The 6,047-nt window shown below is 42.5% G+C and overlaps 1 protein-coding gene across 1 annotated transcript in view; it reads left to right on the top strand.

Moving 5' to 3' along the window:
- Positions 1 to 389: 389 nt before the first annotated feature.
- HECW2 (HECT, C2 and WW domain containing E3 ubiquitin protein ligase 2) overlaps positions 390 to 6,047 on the top strand; it is a 256,874-nt gene continuing 251,216 nt past the window's right edge. The window contains exon 1 of the mRNA XM_074967801.1: positions 390 to 718. The gene's annotated coding sequence lies outside the window, so the exon portion shown is untranslated. The remainder of the gene's footprint in view (positions 719 to 6,047) is intronic.

The following is a 6,047-nucleotide window of genomic DNA, read 5'->3' as shown; positions in this document are numbered from 1 at the left end:
GAGCTCGGGGCACGAGCAGCTGGAGCTACCCACCTTTCCTTCCAGCACCTTGCCAGGCTGTGATGGGGCGGCGGGGGAGAGGCCCCAGGGCCCCGCCGTGCCCGGGCAGCAGCCGTCAGGGCAGGCTGTGGTGATCTTCCCGCCCGCGGGCAGGGCACGCACCGCGAGCGGGGGAAGCGCAGCGGGCGGGAGTGGCACCCTCCCCCGCGGGGACGGCCCAGCCCTAGGCTGCGCTGCGGCTGGGAGAGCTCAGGAGTCAGCGACCCTCCTCCCTGCCCCCGGCGCCAATAGACAGCGCTGCCCCCCCCCGCGCTGCAGAACGCAGCGCGGGTCCCCCTCCCGCTGCAGCCGCTGACTCAACCCGCTGAGGAGGTGGGGGGCGGGGAGACGAGGAGGGGCCGGGCCAGCCCCCGGGGCCGCTCATTATCCCCCGTTGTTTGTTGTGGTGGTGTTGGAAAGACAAGGGGCTGGCGCGGCAGGGCTGGGGGGCCGGCGAGCGGCAGGTTAAGCGGCCGCAGCTGCCCGCTGCAAGGACTGCATGACTCCCGCAGCCTCTCCTCGCTGCAGCCCGCCCCCTTCCCAGACCCAGAGGCTGCTGGAGGGGAGGGAGGTGCCGGTGCGTGGACGAGGAAGGGCCCTGCAGGAATCCTCGTCCTCGACGTGCAGCTTGGCTGGAAATCCCCCTCCACAGGATCCCCGTCTGCAGACGCTGCCGGTGGTAAGTTGCAAGGGGGCTGCTGGGGGGGTGCGTGTGTGGTAGGGGGATTGGGGTGTGCGCACCCTGCTCGCCCCCTTGTCAGAGGCGGAGTCGCCTGCTGCTGCTCGTTTGCTGGGTTTCCATCCCCGCGACCGTCTCTGCTGGTGTAGCAGGTAGATAGGTGGATGGAGAATGAGCTGCTTTGGTTCGCCTCCCTGGCTGTTCTGCTCATTATTACGATGCGCTTCCGTTTTTTGTGTTTGGGTTTTTTTTTTGGTACACAAGGTATTGGAGTTTTTTTTTTTAACTCTAAATGAGCCTATTTGATGAATATTCTTTGTGTCAGCCCTTCATCATAGCCAGAGGGTTAAATAGCTGCATTGCTTTCCTCAGGTTTTTTTTTTTTTTTTTTGAATATGTGGATGAAACTGTTTCTTACGGCATGAAGTAACCTGGAACTGCAGGCTTGGATGTATACATTTCCTGTGTGAAGTGCAATGGCAGATGTGTCAAGTTCCTCCATTCTCTGTCTCTTCCAGGCTCCTCAGTTTCACGTGTGCCTGTGCGGAGGAAGGCTGCAAGGATTTGTTTGTGCAGGGAAAGAAAATAAGATGATTTTTTTTGGGGGGGGGGGAGAGTTAAGGTATAAATTTTCAGTAAACTAGTGAAATTGGTTGTTGGAACCATAAAGTTTAAAATGCAAAATAAAGGTTTGTTGAAAGGAAATTTAAATGTTGGTGATTCACAGTCACTGGAACACTAATCCAGGATAACTTCATATGAAGGACATAGGCATCTAACTGATGCATAATCCCAGCTATAAAAATTGGTCCTTAGGCCTTTTGTCTGTTTAATTATGACTGTGACTGTTTTCTGTCTGTTACTTTGTGCATTGCACTTATCTCCTCTAGTGTTTCTCACTATTTAGTATGATATTTATTTAATGTGATTCCCAAGATTTTCCCTAGTTTCTGGCATGGGAGAAAAGTGAATGGATTGACATAAATTCCTGGTATGTTATATTGGAACTAGTGATTTTTCATGTTCATAATATTTTAATTATCTAGAAGAATAAGAACCAAACTGTTGTTTTTATAGTCTTCTTATCACTCTGTTTATTTTCTTATGTAGCATGGAGATTATTTTTTCTTGACATGATTGATTTCTCTAGCCTCTTCTGGACAGATGTCATTACAAACGAAGAGGGTTTTTCAAAAAGGAAAGAACCATTTGTTTTTCTAAGAAGCTTTATGGTCTCGGTAAAACTATAGGAGCCTATTGTGTGGGGACAATATTGATTACCTAATTTAGTACTCTGTTCATCTAATGTTGGATTGTCATCAGGAGCCTATATAGCATGTTTATAAATAAAAGGCAGACCTTATTTTCTCCTTTGCTAGGAAGCTATGTAAAAGTAGCCTCTATACTATACAAGAATCTTCACAAAAGGCCCAATCCTGAATTCCTTCTGCACCCAAACTCCCACTGAGCTTAAGCAATAAAGAATTAGGTCCTTACTTTACTTTAGAGCTATATAGAGCTACTTTTAGTATGTTCTGAGATGTCTTTCCTGCTTTCTGTTTGCAAAAGTTATACATTTCTTTTAATCTTGGATAGTTTGTAAATATTTCAATAGAAATTCCTTGCAGCACTGAAAAATTGAAATTGGTGGCACTGATAGATGAGATAAACAAAGTTCTTACTAACATACTACCCAAATGGACATTTTCCCTCCTGTTAGGCTCTATCATTACCTTTTGGAAAACTCTCTCTTAATGAGTGATTATATATGATTTGATGTACATGACTATAAAATATATCATTATTAGCCTGTCTAAGAAACATGCTAATGATCCTTTCCAATCTAAACTGTTGTGTAGGATCGAAAATTCTAAAAGATGCATAGGCTTTAAGTGACAGGTAGATGACAAAACTGACTTGCACATTTTAGAGACTACTTTTCATATTTAATCTTTCAGTGAACTGTTGATTTATAACATAATGTAGCAAAACAGGATCCATGTATCATTACTGGCTTGCACTGGAATTTAACAAAGTCACCTTAAACTAGACAGTGGGCATGCATGACAATCCCTGTGGTTGATTAAAAACTAATTTTTAATTATGCTTAATAAGTCATGCTTTATAGTTGTACTTTATAGGCCTTCAGTTCATTTGTTTTTAAAAAAATCTAAACAGCCTAATCACAATTTCAAGGCAAACTTGTGGCATATCTTTCAGTCTGGCTGGTACATTACTACAGCATTTGTTTTGGCTTGGAGCCATGGAATGTCACTGAAGGGATCCCCTGCCTTTTTTAAAGGCATACTTTACCATGGTGTTGCTTGTTTTCAAAGTTGATTTCTCTTACAGAAATTTTTTATTGTTTTACATTTACAATGATTTTCAAACCTGTTAAATCCAGGTTGGCGTGTCCCTTTAAGAAACTCAGTGAGTCCTTCTCTGACGTTTATGGTGGCTGTCTGCCAGAACAATATGCTGTTTTGCCAGCTTTCCTGAGAAGAAATGGAACAAATTTTGCTTTGCAAGATTAAATAGTCATACTGAATTAAAAAAAAAAGATTGCTTTTGTAAAGCAGTTTTAAAAAAAATTTAAGGAATACACTATTACATTTTTCATTATGTGGAAGCAGCCAAAGGATGGTATGCTGTGTAATATATGGCGTAGGAAGCTTTTTGAATACTGAACTGAAGAAACTGAGTCTGCAGATCATGCTTTTAAATAATTTCAAGTAAATAATTTTCCATGTTTTTCCTATCTTAATCCAATCCAGATTTTTCTGTTTTGTATTTTTTAAAAACCCTGTATCTGACAGAACTAACATGTTTGATCCATTATATCCATTCAGTCCCACTGACTAAAATGTGATTGCACAGACATAAGGAAAATACTTTGACAAAAACTGATTAGTAAAAAGTATTATTTAATTGACTTAAATGGGACTTAAACATATACTTAATTTTAAGCACGTTTAAGTGCTTTGCTGAGTTGGGGCCACAGAACATAGGAACTGGTGGGTTTCATATCACAGGATGAGAAAACGCCTTCAGCAAAGCCTAGTTGTGTTGATGATCTTGATACTCTCATTAAGGGCAGGGGTAGTCAACAGCTGGATTCTGGGTTTTAAAATCTGGACCACCAATATGCTTTTGAATGGACCGCAAAATCTTTTTAGTTACTTATTATCATTATTGTTATTGCGGTGTGGAAAATGTTTCTCTGGAGTCTGGTCCTTGACTATACCTTCATCAAGAAATTTGGACCTTGACAAAAAATAATTGACTATTCCTGTACTGGGGGGTGTACTTATAGATCTTGTCTGCAAGTCCCCTATTGATGGTGAAAACTCTCTGTTATGGCAAAGGGGTTGGAGGGCATTCCAGCTATTCATATGCCAAGATGAAAGTTAACTTCCGTGCCCAAAATATAGAACTACGGGGTAAGAAGCTTAATAAAATTCAGTGAGCTGTTCCATGGTACTAGGTTCTAGAGAGAGAATCTGAAACAGGCTTGGGCCTGAAGTGAATTGTGCTCTTCATCACTGCCCTGAATGCTTTATGAAGGTACACAGGATGAGTCCTCAAACTTAACTGGAAAATGAGATTTGGCTTGCATTATGCATAAACCTTTATTCAACGAAAGAGGGCGTAGAGGACTGTTGGTAAGAAGTGGTTGCTGTCCACTGTGAGGTTTGTGGGCGTTTAGGAGGATGTGCAGGGTTATTTGCTAGATCTGATGTAGAGTTTCAGTAGAAGGCAGAGCTATTGCAAGTTTTTGCAGCATATGCTAGTCCATTATGCTTTTTAGGTAATGACACAGGAGGCTTTTGCCCAGTCATATTAGTGCCCTTGCAGTGTTAAGAAGTATATGATTAACTGTTATCATTCATATTTATTTTAATATATGGATTTAGTACCTGAGAAGAGTGCCAGATCAACTTTTCTAGAAACTGAAGTCTCTTGTGTATCTGCATAACAAGTATAACACAGAAAGTAGTTCAAGCTTTCTCTGCTGCTACCTCCAGTATGTCTCATTCTTGGTCTGGAGGGCTGCCTCCAGTGGAGAGACTGGGTTGAGTCTCTGTGCCTGTTCAGTTCATGGTTTTCTGCTGCGATGGTCAATTTTGTTGGCAGCTGTGGTGAAGGTTTATGTAACGTGGACACTTGTTGTATAGATAGGCTATTACTGGCATTTGAAACACCCCACCACCTGTCCATGTAAAAATACCTGAAAAATATAATTGATTGATGGGTAATCTGAGCTGCTTACTCTCTCCCCCCCACCCCCCTGCCAGAGAGCAAGTTTGGTGATCCTTAACCTAATAAATAGCTTGTTTCTCCAACCTTTGTACAGCTATTGGAACACAATAGAGGAACCCCCTTGGGAACTGAGTAAAGAACAAACAATTGTCATATGAAAAGAGATCAGCTGAGCTGTTAAGTTTATCTTGGAGCCAACTACTGCCCATTCAAAGTTGGAAAAAAAACATGCGTAGTGTTCTGTTTGTGAATCAGCGTATTGGGCACAAATATTTGTCTTTTTTTTTTTTTATATAAACAATTCAACAAGTGGCATTTTAGCCATGCAACCTCTAATAACAGTGTCATGTACCCTTAATATTTTAATTTGGTCACTTGTATAGAATATCAGGAAAAAATATTGGTTAGCAACAGCTGATGTTTGGATGCTGAGCCCACCTGAATGTTGTATGAAGGGAGGACAGGTAATTGTGGCTTCATTTGTTCTGTGGCTGAGAGGGAAGCTTCATCGCCATTCGTTCTCAGCAAGCTGAAAATCAGTCCTGCTGTTTAAATGCATTGTGCAAGAGAAATATAGCGTCACTAGTTTAAAAGTTCCCTGAAGACTAAGATTGTAATTATAGGAGCCCAAAGACAGAAATAAAAATCCCTTTTCTCCAATAATAATCAACCGCATCTTAAAAAAACCCCACAGAATAATGTTCCAAGTCACCCTTGTCTGAAAAAGTAGCCACAGTAAGGGGAAAAAAAAAGATGCCCAGGTGAGTGTGATGGCTGAAGTCAGTGGTCCTTACAGTTAGTAGAATGGATCAGTCATAGCCTGGTGGGAAGCAATGAGCCCTTGTTCTGGACACAGCAGTGAAATGAGGACAGACACACAGATGCTTTTAAGTGGCAGGCTGCAACTTTTATTAAACTTACACACAGGGCAGGTGGGCTACCTGAGCAACCTGACCATCACCCATACTCTCCTATAGCAGGCATTGAAGTGATTTCAGTGCTGGGCTACAGGGCTACTGCCATATAACCCATGACTCAGGCTAGTCTGGCTCTCAGCTCATTCGGAGTA

The sequence above is a fragment of the Natator depressus genome, chromosome 11 (genome assembly GCF_965152275.1).
Source record: "Natator depressus isolate rNatDep1 chromosome 11, rNatDep2.hap1, whole genome shotgun sequence".
Lineage (NCBI taxonomy): Eukaryota > Metazoa > Chordata > Testudines > Cheloniidae > Natator > Natator depressus.
The sequence above is the reverse complement of the archived record's forward strand: the minus strand, read 5'-3'. Positions and strand labels throughout refer to the sequence as shown.